General features: G+C 37.9%; 1 long non-coding RNA gene across 2 annotated transcripts in view; it reads right to left on the reverse strand.

The window, feature by feature from the left end:
- Positions 1-3,785: 3,785 nt before the first annotated feature.
- Positions 3,786-17,437, reverse strand: part of LOC106150064 — a 51,396-nt gene continuing 37,744 nt past the window's right edge. The window contains exons 3-4 of one of the 2 annotated variants that reach the window (XR_001236640.1): positions 11,966-12,069; positions 3,786-3,886 (exon numbers count right to left, since the gene is read on the reverse strand). This is a non-coding gene — a long non-coding RNA (uncharacterized LOC106150064). Of the gene's footprint in view, positions 3,887-9,001; positions 9,077-11,965; positions 12,070-17,437 lie in introns of those variants that run through there. The other variant, XR_001236639.1, reaches the window with a different exon arrangement.

Genomic DNA, 17,437 nt, shown 5'->3' on the forward strand with positions numbered 1-17,437 from the left:
AGATAGCTCACTTGAGATGTTAGTAAGAATTGCCTCCTCAGTATTCTATAGCCAAGATGAGGAGGAGGCCAAGGAGAGAAAACAAAGAGACTGAGAAAATATGTCTCAGGTTCTATTATATACACTCTCCAATCTCTATAAGATTTCAAACTGAGATGATTCCATTCTGCACATGGGCATGCTGAGTATCTCAGAGGAAGAATTTGTTCAAGTCTTCATAGCTTCTATGTTGTAAAAAGAATTTGAGCTCAACTCTGATCCAGTCATTGCTCTATTTCTGCTATCCTCACTCAGTGCAATGTGCTCCTTGACTCTACTGCACTCATTCGAATATACATTAAAAGTAAATCACATGGTAGGTGTGATTAATAATTGTAACATATCAACTAGCAGAAAGGACAGTATTCCCCTGCAAAGTTGCTGATCGAAGTTCACAGCCTCCGTCCTTGGCAGATTTTTCCTTAGATCCTAACTAATAATTATTGTGGGGAAACTCCCACAATTCTCCAGAAACAATTTTTTTTTTGTGGGAGGTTTGCAAGTAGCCAATCCAACAGTGTTATTTGATTCTCCTTCTGTTGATTGGCTGCTTCTCTGTTACCCATGTCCAATGGATGCACCAGCTTCTGCATAATGATAGATTGGTGTACCTCCTATAGCTATCTCGAGTGTTAATTGATTTTGTTCTTCTTAAAGCCCTAAGATCCCTAAGATGTCATTGAAATGCTGTATACTTTCTAAGTTTTATTTATATAGTATTTTATTAAATTAAATTACATAACTTCAGGAGACATCGCATATTTAGGATTTAGACTATAAAAATAGGCATTTATAGGCATTTTTTTCTGGCCATACCTGAAATTCATGGATATTCACAATTTATGGATGTTGTAGGAATGTAGCTGCGAATTTTGGAGGTCTACTCTAATATGCCAACTTGGGTAAGAATGACTAGCAGATTAGTAAATTCTGGGTGTGTCTGTGGATGATTGACATGTAAGCCAGCAGAACAAGGAGAGACCCACACCCGCATGGAGGCACCAACCAATAGGCTTACACCTTGGACAGACTAAAAAGGGAAAGAAGGAAGTATTTTTTTCTTGGAAGAGCTCAAGGCTTCACGTTTGCCTTTGCACATTGGTTTCCTTTTTTCTTTTTTTTTTTTTTTTTTTTTTTTTTTTTTTTTTTTTTTTTTTTTTTTTGCCTTCCAATGCAGAGACTTCAGCCTTGCAATGCAGTCACACGAGTGACTCTATGGTGACTTTACATCCATTTGACCTTCAACTACTACTACTGGATCTTCCAGCTCTCCAGTACACTGGCAGCCATTTTCATTTCTCAGCCTGTTATCCCACAGTCACTGCCTCTGATTTTCTAAGCCTACCTAATAAATCCTTTTATATAATTATACATATATTTTGTATTGATTCTGTTCCTCTAGAGAAACCTAACTAATATACTAGGTAATTAAAAAGCTATAGTAGATAAATCTGGAAAAAATATAATGAACAAAAGAAGTAATACATATAATACTATATCAGGTGCAGAGACTTTAATATATAAACTTGGACTATATAAGAGTACATGATAATAGGAGCTCAAATAATTTCATAAAAATATAGAGTGACTAAAACTAACACAATAAATAATATCTCCATTAGGATGAAGCTTGGTTTCAAAGGGTGGAAATCCAAAATAACAAGGACGTATAGTCCAGATATTATAGGACTTCTGTGTTAGTTACTTTTCACTCATTGCTGAGAAAAAATACCCAATGTCCAAAATTAAGGAAGGAAAGGTTTATTTAGCTCACAGTTTGTGGAGGTTTCAGTCCATAGTCAGATGGCTCCAAGGCAGAGGGGTAACACTTCATGGCAGTGGAAGACAGCAAAAGCAACAAGAGCAAAATTAGAGCGAGCAAGACTCTTTTCCTCCTTTCTGTTGTAAGCAGGCTACTCATCCTAGGGTGGATATAGCATGCATACCATCTCCATGCCCTCCTCTTACACAGGCTCAGGATGTTTACAAAGTGAGGACTTTGGCCCCCTGCTGAGCCACTGAGTTAAACTTGTCAAGATTACACAATGAATACACCATTACAATATCCTTGAGTGTAAACAGCTGCCCCAGGACATGTCCTCTGCACCTTAGGATGCAGAACTGCTGAGTTACTTAATTAAGCTTCTAAACTTCTCAAATTGATACAATGTATCAACCATTACACTCCACCCTTTGTCAACTTGGCAACCAGACACATTTCTTTAAATTGGACTCCAGACACGAAGGCATCTTATTCTTATCATTTCACAACTTGAACATTGTAACATAGGTTTAACAATCCTTAAGAACCAGTATTAAGTCTATCAATATTATATTACACTAGAACCATAACATTTTTCCCCTGATCCCCCCCAAAGACCCATGCATATCCCTTTATGCAAAAGACATTTAGTCCATCTCTAAGAGTTGCCCCAAGTCCTAACAGTTTCAGTATTGCTGAAAAGTCCAAGTCTCAAATCTCCTCTGAGATGTAAGGCAAGCTCTTAGCTGTAAGCCCTTGTACAAGTGAGAAGTAACACCTCCAACATTCAATGGAAAAAGATAAACATTTTTCTTCTTAAAGTTACAAACAGAGTGATACAAAAAAAATGGAACCAAAACAAGTCAAAATCCAGCAGGGCAAACATTAAGTCTTGTAGTTCCATGTGCATCATCTGAGACTGTCTGTGGCAAGTTGTGAGCTCAAAAGGGCTTGGGTACTTCTGGTGGTTGTAGCATCCCTGACTTCTCTCTTGGGCCGGCTTTGCTCCCTCCTTGCAGCTTTCCTTAGATGATCCATGTTCCTGGCTTTTCCAAATTTCTGGGGTTTCCACTACACCTTTGGCTTCACCCTCATAGCTTCATACACTAACCTCCCAGGGGCACATTGCCTAGCCTTCCGAAATTGGGGTGGAAGACTTCTTAATCCCTCCACTCATGTAATCTGTGTGTGCCTAAAACCAGCCCCATGTGGGTGACATCAAGGTCTGCTGCCAGCTGGAGCAGTAGTCAGGCTTTCCTCTCTCTTAGCTGCAGGGTTCAAGTGCCTGGATCACTGAGCACTCTGAATCCATTTCTGAGCAACAAATTTTCTGTGCTGCCACCTTTCTGGAACACAGTGTGGCACCTACCATCCTGGAACATGGTGCTCTGTGGCTTTCTCCTCAAAGCAATCTTTCACTTTTGCAGTTTTGAGGCTGTAAAGGGAGGAGATTTGCTACTTCTTGTGATGTCCTCAGAACATCTTTTATATTCTCTTATTCCTTTTCAGCAGTCAAGAGCTCCTCTGTCCTACTGTTGTAGTTCACAGCCTTACTGGAACTTCCTTTCTGAGCAAACACACAATATTTTAAATAATTCTTCTGGGATTTCTGCTGTTGATTCTCAACATAAATCTGGCTAAAAGCCCCCAACAATAGTCATGCTACAACCCCAACATTCAACTGTCTTGAAATTTCTTCTGCAAGATTAGTTAGTCCACTGCCCTTAATCTCAGTCTCAGGCAAAGTCTCTGAAAGTGAGCAAAATGCAGACAAACTTTCTGCCAAGCAATAACATACATGATCTGGAGCCCAGCAGCCAACGCAGTCCTTCTTCCCAGCAGAAACCTCTTGAGCCTATTCTTTACTGGTTTTCTGGTCTTCTGAGCTCTGACCAGAATCTGCCATACAGAACAACCTAAGGCATTCCAGCTCTACTTTTTCAGGTGACATCTCTGAACCTTTCCAATCTCTTCCCACAAGCCATTTCCAAAGGTTCTTGAGCCACATGGTCAGGTGTAGTCCCAGCAATGACCTCACTCCATAAAATTCTGTGTTACTTTTCTCTCATTGCTGAGACAAAATACCTGATGCAAAAAATTAAGAAAGGAAAGTTTTATTTAGCTCACAGTTTGTGGAGGCTTCAGTCCATAATCTGCTGGCCCCAAGGTAGAATGGCATGGCAGAGGGGCAACAGTTCATGGTAGTGTAAGACAGCAAAAGCAAGAGCAAAAAGGGGGAGAGCAAGACTCTTTTCCTCCATTATATTGTAATCAGGCTACTCACCCTAGGGTGGGTGTAGCACTCCTGCCATCTCTGTGCCCTCCTCTTGCACTGGATCAGGATGTTTATAAGGTAAAGACCCTGGCTCTCTGCTGAGTCACTTAGTTAAAATTCTAAACTTCTCAAAATGACACCATGAATCAACCATTACAACATCCTGAAGCATAAATAGTAACTGCAGGACATGGCCTGAAAATTCTAGTATGTAGAGCTGCTGAGTTACTTAATTAAACTTTTAAACTTCACAAGTTAACATAATGTATCAACCATTACAACTCTCAAGCTCTATTATTTTGCCAGTCCTGATGTGGAGGTTATCACCTCATGATAAAACTGTTGCTGGAGTTCTAGCCACCAAATGTATATGCAAGCAAGTAAAGAAAAAGCACTCACTGCTGTTTTAAGGACAAGTTTCAGAAGGTAGTCATGTAATTTTTGCTTCTCCTTTTGTGGTAGATGAACCCTAACGTAGTTCCCATGTATCCCTATTTCTTGCCTCCTCCATTTGAGCATGGCCAAGACAAGTAACGTATTTCTAACAAAGATGATGGGACATGATTTCCATGATAATGTTATGCAAGAATATTGCTTTGTCTCATGGTCATTCTCTAGTGACACTCTTCCTTACTGGCACTGAAGAAATAAGCTAACATATGCGAGGACAACTGACAAGAAACTGAAGGTGGCTTCTTGCCAACAGACAGCAAAGTCTTGGGGCCCTCAGGCTGGCCATCTATAGGGACCTGAATTCTGCCAACACTCATGTGATCTTGAAAGTAGATCCTTTCAGGCAAGCCACAGGTAAGACTCAACCTTGACTGTTACCTTGACTGGAGGTCTATATGTGATGTCAAAACAGAGAACTGAGTTAACTTGGGTCTGGACTCATGACCTACAGGACCCATGAGATAAATATATATTTCTGAGCTGTTATTGCTGCAGTAGTATTACACAGCAATAGACAACTAATACACATGCCATTCACCAAAATATATTCACTGAGCCTCACATAGGTGCAGAGCCTCACATTGTGATTCACCCAGACCAGCCTAAAACTCAGAAATTCCACTACCAGTGAGTAAGAGGAGAATGGACATGGGATGGTCTCTCTTGCAAACAGACTAAGTGAACAAATAACCAAGATAAAAGTGAGAAATATAACCAGAAGGGTAGGTGCAATCTAATATTTCAAGCCATGGTGCTCTTAGTAATGCATTGTTTCAAACACTTAAGAATTTAAAAATCCCTTTCTTATTACAAATATTTACTCAAAATGATCTATTGTGGTGACATTGCATATTAAAATAATCCTTTTAGGAAAACAGTTTATAACATGTATTAAGAGCCATGAAATGTTGCTATTCCTTGACTCAGAGATCTCACTTCTCTAGGCATATTCTAAAGAAACAATCCAATATATGGATGAAGTAACACTGTGCAATATACTGGTATTGAAGAAATACTCCTTACAGAAAAAAATTGAAATCACCTAAATATTTATTGATAGACCAACCAGTAAGTAAATAATAATCCATCTTAATGAAATTATCATGTAGTCATTAAAAATACTAAAGTGAAGAGTATTTTATAGCATAAAATACAATGTAAAAGTATAAAATAATGTAAGCAGAATTTAAAAACATTTTTAAAAAGAATAAATAGGCCAAGCATGGTGGCACATGCTTATAATCCCAGCACTCGGGAGGCTGAGGCAGTAGGATCGTTGTGAGTTCGAGACCAGCCTGGGCTCCAAAGTGAGCTCAAGGCCAGCCTGAACTGCACAGTGAGTCTCAAAAAGACAAAAAAAAAAAAAAAAAGAAAGAGAATAAATAGAATCAATTTTTTTCTCCAATCAATATTAGCATCAACCTTCCTTTTTCATCAACTAAGAGACTCTAATAGTATAAATGACTTACATTTTTTCCCTTTTCCTCACTGTACTTTCCCTTTTTACCTATCCTAGCTCCTTTTTACTTTTGAACAATTTCTTCCCATTTCACAATACCTATTAGACATTTTAGACCTTATTTACTCTTTCAAATTCTCATACCAGAAAAACAATACGATGTTTACTCATGTGAGTCTGATTTATTTCACTTATGAGTAGGCCTCAAGTTGCATCCACTTACCTATAAAAGTCTCAAGTTATCCTTCTTTATGGCTGAGTAGTACTCCACTGTATAAAAATATCACATCTTTATAATCCATTCCTTTGTTGATAGGAATTTAGGTTATGCCCATATCTTGTACCCTGAGCAACTACTTTAAAGATAACAGCATGCGATATATTTACTATCATTATTTTCCTATTATTTTGTCATGAAATTTTTTTTTGCTTTTTTTCCATAAAATAACAAAAAAGAAGATCCATGGCTTTCTGGAGGGTTGAAGTTGTCATTTCATCTCCTGGATGAAATAGAATTACAACAGAAGCGATTATTTTGCTTTATGGAGTTACTGATTCTTTTCCTCGGTTTTCAATATTTTTTAAAATTATTTGTGTAACTGGCAGTTAAAAATAACAAGCAGAAGTTTAAACAATAAGCACAGTTATTTACATCCGACTTCATCATTCATATGTACAAGAGTTGAGACTACTCTCTATCTATGTTTGCTAATTTAATCACCACAATAACCAATGGAGTCATTATCAATATCATCCCCATTTTACAATCAAGGACCTGGAGGTGCAAGAAATGTAAGTTCCTCATTGTGGTGCACAGCTAGGACATAACAAAGATGGGATTTAAATCCATATATCTGACTCTGGAAGCAATGTGTAAGCCCCTGGGTACAGAGCAAAGAAAAAGTGGAGAAAAGTACAGATAACAAGTAGTTTCATGAGACACAAGTGAGTGAAGCAGTTGCCTGGGAAATCACATTTGAGGGGAGAAATGAATGCAATTCATATTTGAAGGATGAATTCAAAGCCATATGTCCACAGCTTTCCAGATGTCACAGGGTTCTTAGAACATTCTTTGAGTGACTGGTTTTCTAACATCTTGGGAACTCACTTCTTTACGGTTAATTTCTCTATCCTTTGAAACAATGACCTTTATGCATAGGATCCTTTTGTGTTTGACGATCTATAGGAGGCAAAGTTATTGGCCTTGGAACCTCTGTCTCCTGGCACCATGAGGCCCACATGGTCTCCCTGACCCTCTCAACTGGCTGTAACAATCCACAGAATGGACACAAGCTCAGCAATGAAACATTAATGAGTGATAGTGATGTCAAATGTAAATTTTAAAAAGTGCTTTTAAAATTCCTCTTATGAGTCATAGCACAAGTGTGAAGAAGAAATTCTAATGAACAAGGGGGTGTTTGTGTCACCTATATTGTAAGTTTTTATATATGATAGTAAATTAAAATTTGTGATCTCCACGTGGTCTTTGCATGGTCTTCAACAATTTAGCTCTGATCTCAGTAGCCTTTTTGAAAACTTTCCCCTATCTGGGGTCAGTGTTTATAAAACAGAGAAGCTTCCTGTGCTTTTAATGAGATCTCCAAATCATATCTCTTGCATACTGCTAAGCTGTTGTGTTACTTTTATTTCATTTTGGAAGGAAAGTTAAAGGTTTATACCTCCACAGTTAATTAAGGGCTCCTACACTCTCCTGTGTGTCATGTGAACTTGCATCTGAGTGAGAGTAGGATGTGAGTGTACACATGTTAATTGTAATTTCCTCTAGCATTTCCCTCTAGTTTCAACAACAGCATGTTAATTCAGTCAGATTCAGACTTGTGAAGACTTGAAAACATCCTCTGCAGAAGGCCTTCCTTGTTCTTGGACTAGACATTGCAACATCATTAATATATGACTTCTGAGTTCATTTATAGGTATAATGTAATCACAATAAGAATATAAAGAAGCTTTCTTCCTGGAGGCAGGCAAGCAGTGTTGAAGTTCATATAAAACGATAAATATGCAAGAATAACTAGGAAAACACTGAAAAGGATGTGCTAAGTATAATCAGACTCACCGAGTGATAAAACATACTATAAAACCTCTATAATTAAAGCAGGGTGGTATTGGCATATAAATAGATCAGTGCAATAGGATAAAAAGTCTAGAAAGTAACTTCATATGACAGTCTAAAATACAACAAAAGGTTCTTTCCAAATTACTAAAGCAAAGATGGATTCTTAAACAAATGATATTGCTACCACTGGACAGCCATTCGTAAAAGAATGAAATTACATTCCTTATTCATGTGCATATGCGTGCACACACTGATCAAAGATCTAAGTGTGGGAAATGAGGGCCAGGGCTATAGCTCAGTGGTACAGCTCACAGCACCTGCTTGGAAAGCGCAAGGTCCTGAGTTTGATTCCCGGTACCAAATGAATAAATACATACATACATACATGCATACATACATACATAAATGTAAGAAATGAAACAAAACCAAGTATGAGAAAAAAGCAATAATTTATTTCTGTAGAATATGGACTTAGGGGAAGGCTTTCAAATTATGCTCAAGGGGCTGGGGATTTAGCTCAGCGGCAAAGCGCCTGCCTGGCAAGTGCAAAGTCGTGAGTTCGGTTCCTGGTTCCAGAGAAAAACCAAAAAAAAAAAAAAAAAAAAAATTATGCTCAACATCCCAGATGTAAAGAGAGTGATAAATTTCACTACATTAGTTTTTTGATTGCCAAAAACACAAAAGCAGCAAAGTCAGAAGACAAATTATACACAGTACATATTTGCAACATATATAACAGATAGAGTTAGTATCTATAAATTTTCAAAAATTTAAGAGTAAAAAGAAAAAATCAGTTGAAAACATAAAAAGATATAGCAAATAATTCATACAACAAAGATATCTCTTGAATATATGACAATATATTCAAATTTCCTTATTGTAAGATAAGCAAAAGTCAGAACCATACTGATATACCATTTCTCACCTACCAAATAGACAAAAATTCAAAGTTTATCAAATATCTTCCTTTGGCAAAGCTATGGCATGAGAGGTTCATTCTTTCATATGGTGCTGGTGGAAACACAAAGTGGAAAATCGAAACAGGAGAATTAGGCAATATATAACAAAACTATGTATACATTTACCTTTCAAACAATCTAGCAGCCTCACATCCACCAACTTACTCAAAATATACTACTAAAACGATGCAAAAATAGAGAAATACAAAATTATTCATTATCTATATTTGCAAATTATTCGCAAATACTTAAATGCCCAAGTATAGAGAACTGGTCAAATTCTATGGTAAATACACATAATGGGGTATCATGTCACTAAGAGAAAAAATAAAGGAAGCGCTTCATAAACTGATAGAGAATGTTTTCCAATATATTTTGTTAATTTAAAAAATCAAAATGCAAATGAATGTATATAGTACATTACCTTTTTGTGTGCACAGGAAAAATAAGAAAACACACATTAATCTGGTTAGTTTTGCAAATGTGCACATGCACACACAAACCAGTACATACAAATTCACATATAAATAAACCATGAAACAAGGAAATTGTTATCTACTAGGGATGAGAGAAATGGGGTAGCAAGCCAAAGGAAGGAGCGAAATGTTCATAAGTAAATCTTTTTTATGTAGGTCTGGCTTTTGAAAGCATGTCAACAAATTAAAAATGAAAAAAAGCATGAGGAAAAAATCCTAAAGTAGGAACAAATGATACCAAGATATTACAAATGCAAAGCCACACTAAAGTATAAAATTGAAAATACTGAAGGAATTTTTTAACAAAACGCTTTGATTATAAACCCTGGGTAAAGGAGGGAGAAACAGATTTTAAAAACATGTCTGAATTTCCTAGAGGTTTGTATTTTTTCATATAGCAATATAGGAATAGAAATTTATTATTTTTTTTTTTTTTTGGTACTAGTAATCAAACTCATGACCTCACACTTACCAGGCAGGATCTATGCTACTGAGCTATATCCCCAGCACAAGAATAGAAATTCTTACACTATTATATGTGTATTGTAGGACACAAAGGAGTAAATGTGATGATGTCACTGGGAGCCAGAATTCTCATATGGAAGAGATGTGGAAATGGAGAATGGACGGAGGGTAAGGAGGACCCTATGGGAGTCGACTGAATTGGACTTGGAGATATCAGTACAAACTCAATATTTTAAATATGTTAAAATTTTGTGCATTTCCTAGCATTGTCTAGTAAAAGGCCTATAAGCAATCTGAATATTTAAACACTAAGACTGCTGTGAAAGGGTTCTCACTAGCTGAATCTGGGACAATTTGAACATTAGAATAAACACCTATTGACTCATGGACATTTAAATAGATGACTCATGACTGTGAGTTCATACCTCCATAGAAAGAGACAGACAGATGAGAAAGAAGAGATCATTCATACAGCTCAGTCATCTGGGACAATTTGAGCATCCAAATAAATAACAACTGTACCAGACGACAATCCACTGATTAAAACAGGTACCATGAATCTTCTATAACAATAACAGATAACCAAATAGAGTAGACCAGTAGAAAGGGGAAAGAGAGATATAGAATTCATACAGTGTATCTATTAAAAATAGTGATTTTTAAACTGTGTCACTCTCTGCCAACTGATAAATGTGCAATGATGAAATTAAATGTTTTTTTATGCTTCATAATAAAGTTTGTTTCAGTTAAGAATCAATAGCTGTTAAATGTGAAAGAAAGAAGGGGAATTTTGATAAGAAACAGGATTATTTACAAGGTCTGAATATGTCTGCTCACAGAATGCATATTAGTGACATAGGAGAAAGTACTAATTATGCAGTGGAGAATCTGGGTAACAACTGGATGATCAAAATTAATGTCAGTAACAATGGGCAGATGGGCTCCATGTGCCACAAGATACAATACCCTGAGAAACACACACCATCAGTTTTGTGGTATTTCGGCATCAATTCATAGCCTGAAACGTCAGACAAACCCAAACTGAAAAGTACTCCGCTAACTGTTCTGTTTTCTCTAATGCGCCAACGGTGTGAAACATAAATAAAGGCTGAGAATCAATTCCAGATTAAAGATAAATAAAGATACATAATAATTTAATATTATTCATCTATCTCCTGACATTGGAGGGAAAAATCATATAAATCTCATTATTGAAATCACAGCCAAAGCAATAAAGAGAAGCTCATTAGTGAAATAATTGACAAAATGGGAATATATATTTGATAGAGTGTTACATCTGTTAAATTACATATATAGCATATATATATTTATATATGACTGAGCTATGGTTTAAAAGACTATCTTTGTTCTCAGGAAGTACATATTGAAGTATCAAGCACAGTTACCTACTCTAAAATAATGTATGTGTGCTCTTTGGAGAAGTGTGTACACAGAGAGAAGGAGCAAATGGTAACACCAAAACAACTGGTGAATTTGCGTAAATGGTGTATGGGGATTCTCTGAATTATTCTCTGAATATATTCTTACATATATGTGATTCTAAACAGAATGAGGGTTTCCTCCTCATTCTTGTCCTTTTCTTTCACATTGGACAAGTCCCTTAAGTGAAAAACAGTATTTTATATTCCTAGTCTCTTCTTCACCTTTGCCTGGATAGATCTCGTCCTTTCCTGATGCCTTTACTTGTTATTTTATCTTATGGTTTTATTTTGAGGTGGTAAAAAAATGAGTATTTTTTTCTTCCCAGTTGATAAGTGAAAAACAAAATCAAACAAATAAATAAATAAAAACCCAGAAATGCTAGGATAAGAACATCTTTGCCAGAAATTAGGTAAGGGAAGAGGCTGGTGTGGGTGTGCAAATCTGCACCAGGCTGGGAAGAGCAGACTCCATGATGGCTCCCAGGAGGGTGTGGGCCCTAGGAGGCATGGGGCTCAGGATCTTTATGAGCAGCCCTGCGGCTGGGCTGTGTTTCCTACCTCTTGGTCTGAACCCAGGAGCACCAGGGATCCCATCAAATAGGCCGAGACGGTAATCAGCCTTCTGGCTATCATTTTCACCCAGAGAACATTCTTCCTTTTGCCTAAACAAAAATCACAGAATGATAATTATAATGACTTTTTCCATTCTTCCTAGGCTCATTTGCATTTAGTTAAAAATGCGCTTCCCTAATGATTCGTTTACCAGCCTACTCCTGTATTTAATCATGCCTTGCCACCCGCCCCCAAACTATTTGAAATTAATTGTCATCCAACAAGGCTCAGACCTCTCATACTCCCATCTTATTGCATGGCACACCATTGCCTTAAGTTATAGCAATAATTAAACTGTGCTTTAATTAAGTAAGCCCTCCTCTTGTAACAGTCCCACTCTGGCAATTTCCTTCAAGTAATTTCCTTCATTTGGAAATTATTATTCACATCTACTGGGGTTAGAGGGATATCTCCAAGACTGGATTTCATGTTGTCTTCAGAGGTTGATTAACTACTTTGGCAACATTTTTAATTTCAACAACACTACAAAATCTACATTCTTATTTTCTCCCTCCCAAATTTCCCCTTCTGGGAAAATAGGAAAGCAAACCATTTTACCATTCTCCAACTCAAATGCAGTCAGCATATAAATCTCCAGACCCAGGGAAAAAATGGATATTTATAGCTCTTGCTATTATTCACATCAGAGAACATGACAGACTGGAGAATACAAGTTCTGAGTGTTTTACATGACCCACAATATTGTCAAATTCCTTAGATCCCTATTAAGTCACAGAAAATACAAGGAGTTCAGTGTAATTCTGCTCCTTGTAAGCCTTGCAAACAGAAAGTGGGTTATACCTCTGTGTTCTGAACTGATGTGGCTCTCTTGATCGGAGCTTCAGGCCTCTGAAGGGTGATATGGCTTTATCGTAAATATGTGAAGTACCCTCCAAAGACTCAGGTATTGAGGGATCAATCCCAAATGCAGGAACATTCAGAGTGAGGCTAGCAATGTGAGTAGATCACAAGAATGCTAACCTCATCAATTGATGGGTTCATAGCTAAAAGGGCTGTTATGACGTGGGACCCAGTTGGAGGAAGTAGGTCAATGGGGTGTGTATTTGAAGGTTTTATGTGCCCCCTGCCCCTTTCCTTTCTCTCTCTGCTCTTCTCTCATTGTTTCCTGGCTGCCATGAGGTAAGCAGCTTTCCTCTGCCACACATAGCAATGGAGAGCCGATGTAACATCTGTGGCTGAGCCCAGACTTCAGGCCAGTCACTGCCTCAAAACTGGGAACCAGGTTAGGCATTTCTACTTCATCTTCCAGAGATCCAACCCTATAACTACAGGGCTCAGAGTGCCAACCATTTTGTTCTATCTGAGACTGAGGGAATCCAAGTTCAGAAGAGTTTCAGTGTTAGACAAAGAATAGTGTCAGGAAAACCAGGGCACTTAATTTCCCTGAGACCAGATTCCTAAGGAAAGGGGTCCTTTTCTAATGGACTGTGGCCAAACAAGTCTAGTAGCTTAGGCTAGGGTGGAAAAGCCATCAGCAGTGAGTTCTATTAAATGATTAGGGTCTTCTAGTCCCATAGTTGGTATTCAAACACACAAAGTTCCTTTCTCTCCATTGGGAAATGGGTTCTTCTAATGTGGACAGTAGCCTTCCTGCTCTCAGTTTCCTGCCCATTCTGACTGCAGAGTTGATAATCACTGGGTACAATTACAACTCCCAGTGCCCCAGAGAAGGATTGAAAAGACTGACAAGGTGAAGAGTATGTAGGTTTGAGAATAATACATTGTAGGGAATATAGCCCTCAAAACCCATGGGAACTCAGGGCTTTCTAAAATGCAGATTTAGAATCCAAGATCAGTGTTTAGGACCTGTGAATCTCAAACTTGATTTTGAAGAGTTCCCTGGGCTGTTTGTTATAGAATGGGACAGCTAGCACTTAGTGAGACTTCTGCATGCTTGCACTATTCTAGACACTTTAATAGATTTAATCCTATCTACCAGGAAGGTATTACAGTGATTGTTATTACACACATGACAGATGAGACAGAGGAAATGAAGTCATTTCCCCCAACATCACACAAATATAAATGAAGGGAGCAAGTACTTTCCACAGTGTGTGCTCTTAATCATTGTACTATACTCCTTCTTACGGACTACACTTGTTTTGGTGAAATATAAATTTCCAGTCCCATATTTAGTAAATTTAAAGCAAAATCAAGGGACATGAATTTTTATTAATAGCCTAAATGATTCTGATGTTTAGTGAGCATCTCAGGGGCCAGCGGACTCCTCAACCTGACAAGCACATACAGGAAAGCCTGGGGGTAAGCAGGGTCACAGCAAGTAGTAAGCCTGTACTCCACGACAATTCCTTTGCCAAGGAATTGTTCTGCCCCCATCCAGACTGAGTCCTAAGTGAGGAGGGACTGCAGTACTAGGGCTGGCAGAGGCAAGGCCAACGAATTTGCTTAGTGAGAAAAATTGCAAGATGCCACAGCCTACGTGGCTCTTGAAGTTCAGGAAGGGGGGGGAGAGTATAGAGAAATAAAGATAAGAGACAGAAAGCTGAGGTCAGGTGGAGCCCTCTCTCCAAATGGGAGCAAGGGAATTACTCAACCACCGTAGCATATTTATTTATGCATTTAGTAGGTTGGTGTCATGTGACATGCTTTTCGCCTAGCAACACATTGCTTGGATTTTCTCTGCACTTGATGTTTTCTGGACCAAAGCAGCTTATTCACATGCTTGCCTCCAGAGCTCTTTGTTCTCTAGGCAGGTTTGCCTTGCCCCTCATGTGTGATCAATCTCCAGCTTCAGTCACTCCCTACAGCAAGACATGAGCACCAAGGTGCACAGTCAGACATGAATACCTAACCTTCCTGGAGTGGCCCAAGACTCTGATTTTTAACCCTGGGAAATGGTGCAATTCTCAAGCTAAAATGTGTGAAAGCACCTGTGAACTGGCTGAAATGCACACACACTCACTCACACACACACACGCACACACACACACACACACACACACATACACACACGAAGTTGAGCTGTCTAGCATGATTTTCAACCTAAAAGAACCAGTTCCAAGGTCACCTAGTTAGGCCAGATATGCAGTCTGAGCAGTTTTGTTTGGAAAAGAATGTGAACAATGTAGATGGTTCTTTCTGTCTCCCTGAGAAGACCAGAGGAAGAGATTCTCTGCCTCTCTCTTTAAACAGGAAATTCTCATTCCCTGGTTCTTCCCCAACTTTAGGAATTGTATTTCACAAGTAGACTTACTAGGATTGTTGTGTTCTGAACCCTGATCCATGGTCTCCTAGGGTCTTGTGGTGATGAGGTGTGTGTGTGTGTGTGTGTGTGTGTGTGTGTGTAAGGGGGGAAGACAGAAAAAGAGATGGGGTAAGGAGAAACAGAAGGAGAGAGAGAGACATACAGAGAGAAACATAATAGTTTGTGCAAAAGCTCCTTTGCTACTGGTATTGATGTAAGTATAGTTCAATCCCATTTTGTTTCCCAGAAGTAATTATAGTACACATTTCAGCTTCTATTTTTTTTTTTTTTCTTTTTCTTTTTTTCCAGTACTGGGAATCGAACTCACGATCTTGCGCTTGCCTGGCAGGCGCTGTGCCGCCGAGCTAAATCCCCAGCCCCTCAGCTTCTCTTTAATGTAATGTGTTCTGGGAGCTGAATTTCTCCAGCTAAGAACAGCAGAGCCTGACATCTTTCCTCAACCTACTGGTAAGCTACAACCTTGGAGAATTGATGAAATAACAAACACTTTTGTTTCTTTCTCCTATCTTGTCCGCGCAGAATTTTTTAGATTGTACTGCTACACCAGCCAGACTACTATTCCTAATCAAAAATTCCCCAGATTCTTTGGGCCGAGTGTTCATCTGCCTGTGTGTGGAGAGTAAGATAATGAAGGACAATTAATGTTTTATCCATGTCCTTGTCACAACGGCTCAGCAGCTAGCTTTCCCTGCTGGGCTCCCCTACACCCGTTTTCTCTGTGACTTGTGAGAGAAAAAAGAAAAGGAAGAACAATTAGGAGCATCATTTTAAGGTATGTGCACCTAGAAAAACCCTTTTAAGTGATACTCGGTAGGGTTGAATCCCCACAATTCCTTGTGCCCCTGGCTGGTCTGGCCCAGATTTCTCATTTCAATGATATCTATTCTTCAGCTTGGCAATTGTATTCTGGTCTCTTCTCAAATGGCAATACCTAGGGAATAAAACATTTCCTTTCTTTATTTTCTGTCTTTATTTTAAAAGCAATTCCCCTAGTCTTTTTATTCAACCACAGAAAAGATTTTTTGTTCTCATCAATGGCTCTACTTGACTAAGACCAGAAGTACGGACAGATCTTACAGCTGGAGGCCTGGGAACATTTTATCCATTATAGGTGAGCCTCTGTAGTGAAACACTCTACAGAAGCCTGGACTTTCAAACAGATTACAATGGCACTTAAAGGGATTTCTCACAGAAAAGAATTTCTCTCCATATTGACTCCTGCAGGTAGTTGCTTAGAGATCATTCACAATAATTCAAAGATTGGTGGAAAAGTCACTAAAGAAGAAAAAATTAATTTGGAGAGAAATATTTAATTAAACCTGTCAGCAAAAACCAAAAACTTAAATCTCTCAGAAATGTAAATGAACTTTTTGACTATAATGAAAGCCTATGTTATCATAGCAATGTCACACGCAGAAATTTAAATCTTTTATTTTTTTTTCAAAACTGAATTCTGATAAAATTAATAAATTCTGACTGGATAAAGAAATTGGAGGCTTATCAGTAATGAAAAGAAACATACTAATGTAATCATCTCATTATTTCTTTGTAATGAAGATGTAAGTGAAAATTAGCACTTTATCACATGGACGGGGGTGGGGAGAGGAAGAATATTTTTTCTGCTTGGAGAAAGCAGCCAGAAAAAACATCATGCAATAGCCCCCTTAATTTTTTTCTCTTAATTTAATACAGTAGATGAAGGATGGTACCTTAATATTCCAATTTTTATTTCTCTACCTTTGAAAAACTATCTTACTTTTAAGTATTATTAGTACATGTTTATTCTACATAAGAATTACATTCACCTTGAGGAACTGGTCCAAATACCTATCACATTGTGATCACCTTCGGGTCCTTTTTCCTCTACCTTCCTTCTTCCCTCTTCCCCAGATCCCCACTCCAACTCCACAAAATTTTATTATTCAGATTTTTTTCTTCAAATGACCCAAAATTATTAGTGTGGTTGTTTTATTTGTTTACAGAAGCAAGTCTATGTTTTATTTTTTTTTTATTTTAAAGAATAAAAGAAGGATAACAATAATAGGGGGGACTTAGCAAATTACAGACAAAATGGGAGGAAATTATCAATGGTTATCATTTTACATATTATTGTCTACAAAATAGTTTCTCAGGAAAACAAATAGACAAATAATAGTGAGTTACAGACAAAA

This window comes from Chinchilla lanigera, unplaced genomic scaffold, assembly GCF_000276665.1.
Source record: "Chinchilla lanigera isolate Chin_1 unplaced genomic scaffold, ChiLan1.0 scaffold00062, whole genome shotgun sequence".
Classification (NCBI taxonomy): Eukaryota; Metazoa; Chordata; class Mammalia; order Rodentia; family Chinchillidae; genus Chinchilla; species Chinchilla lanigera.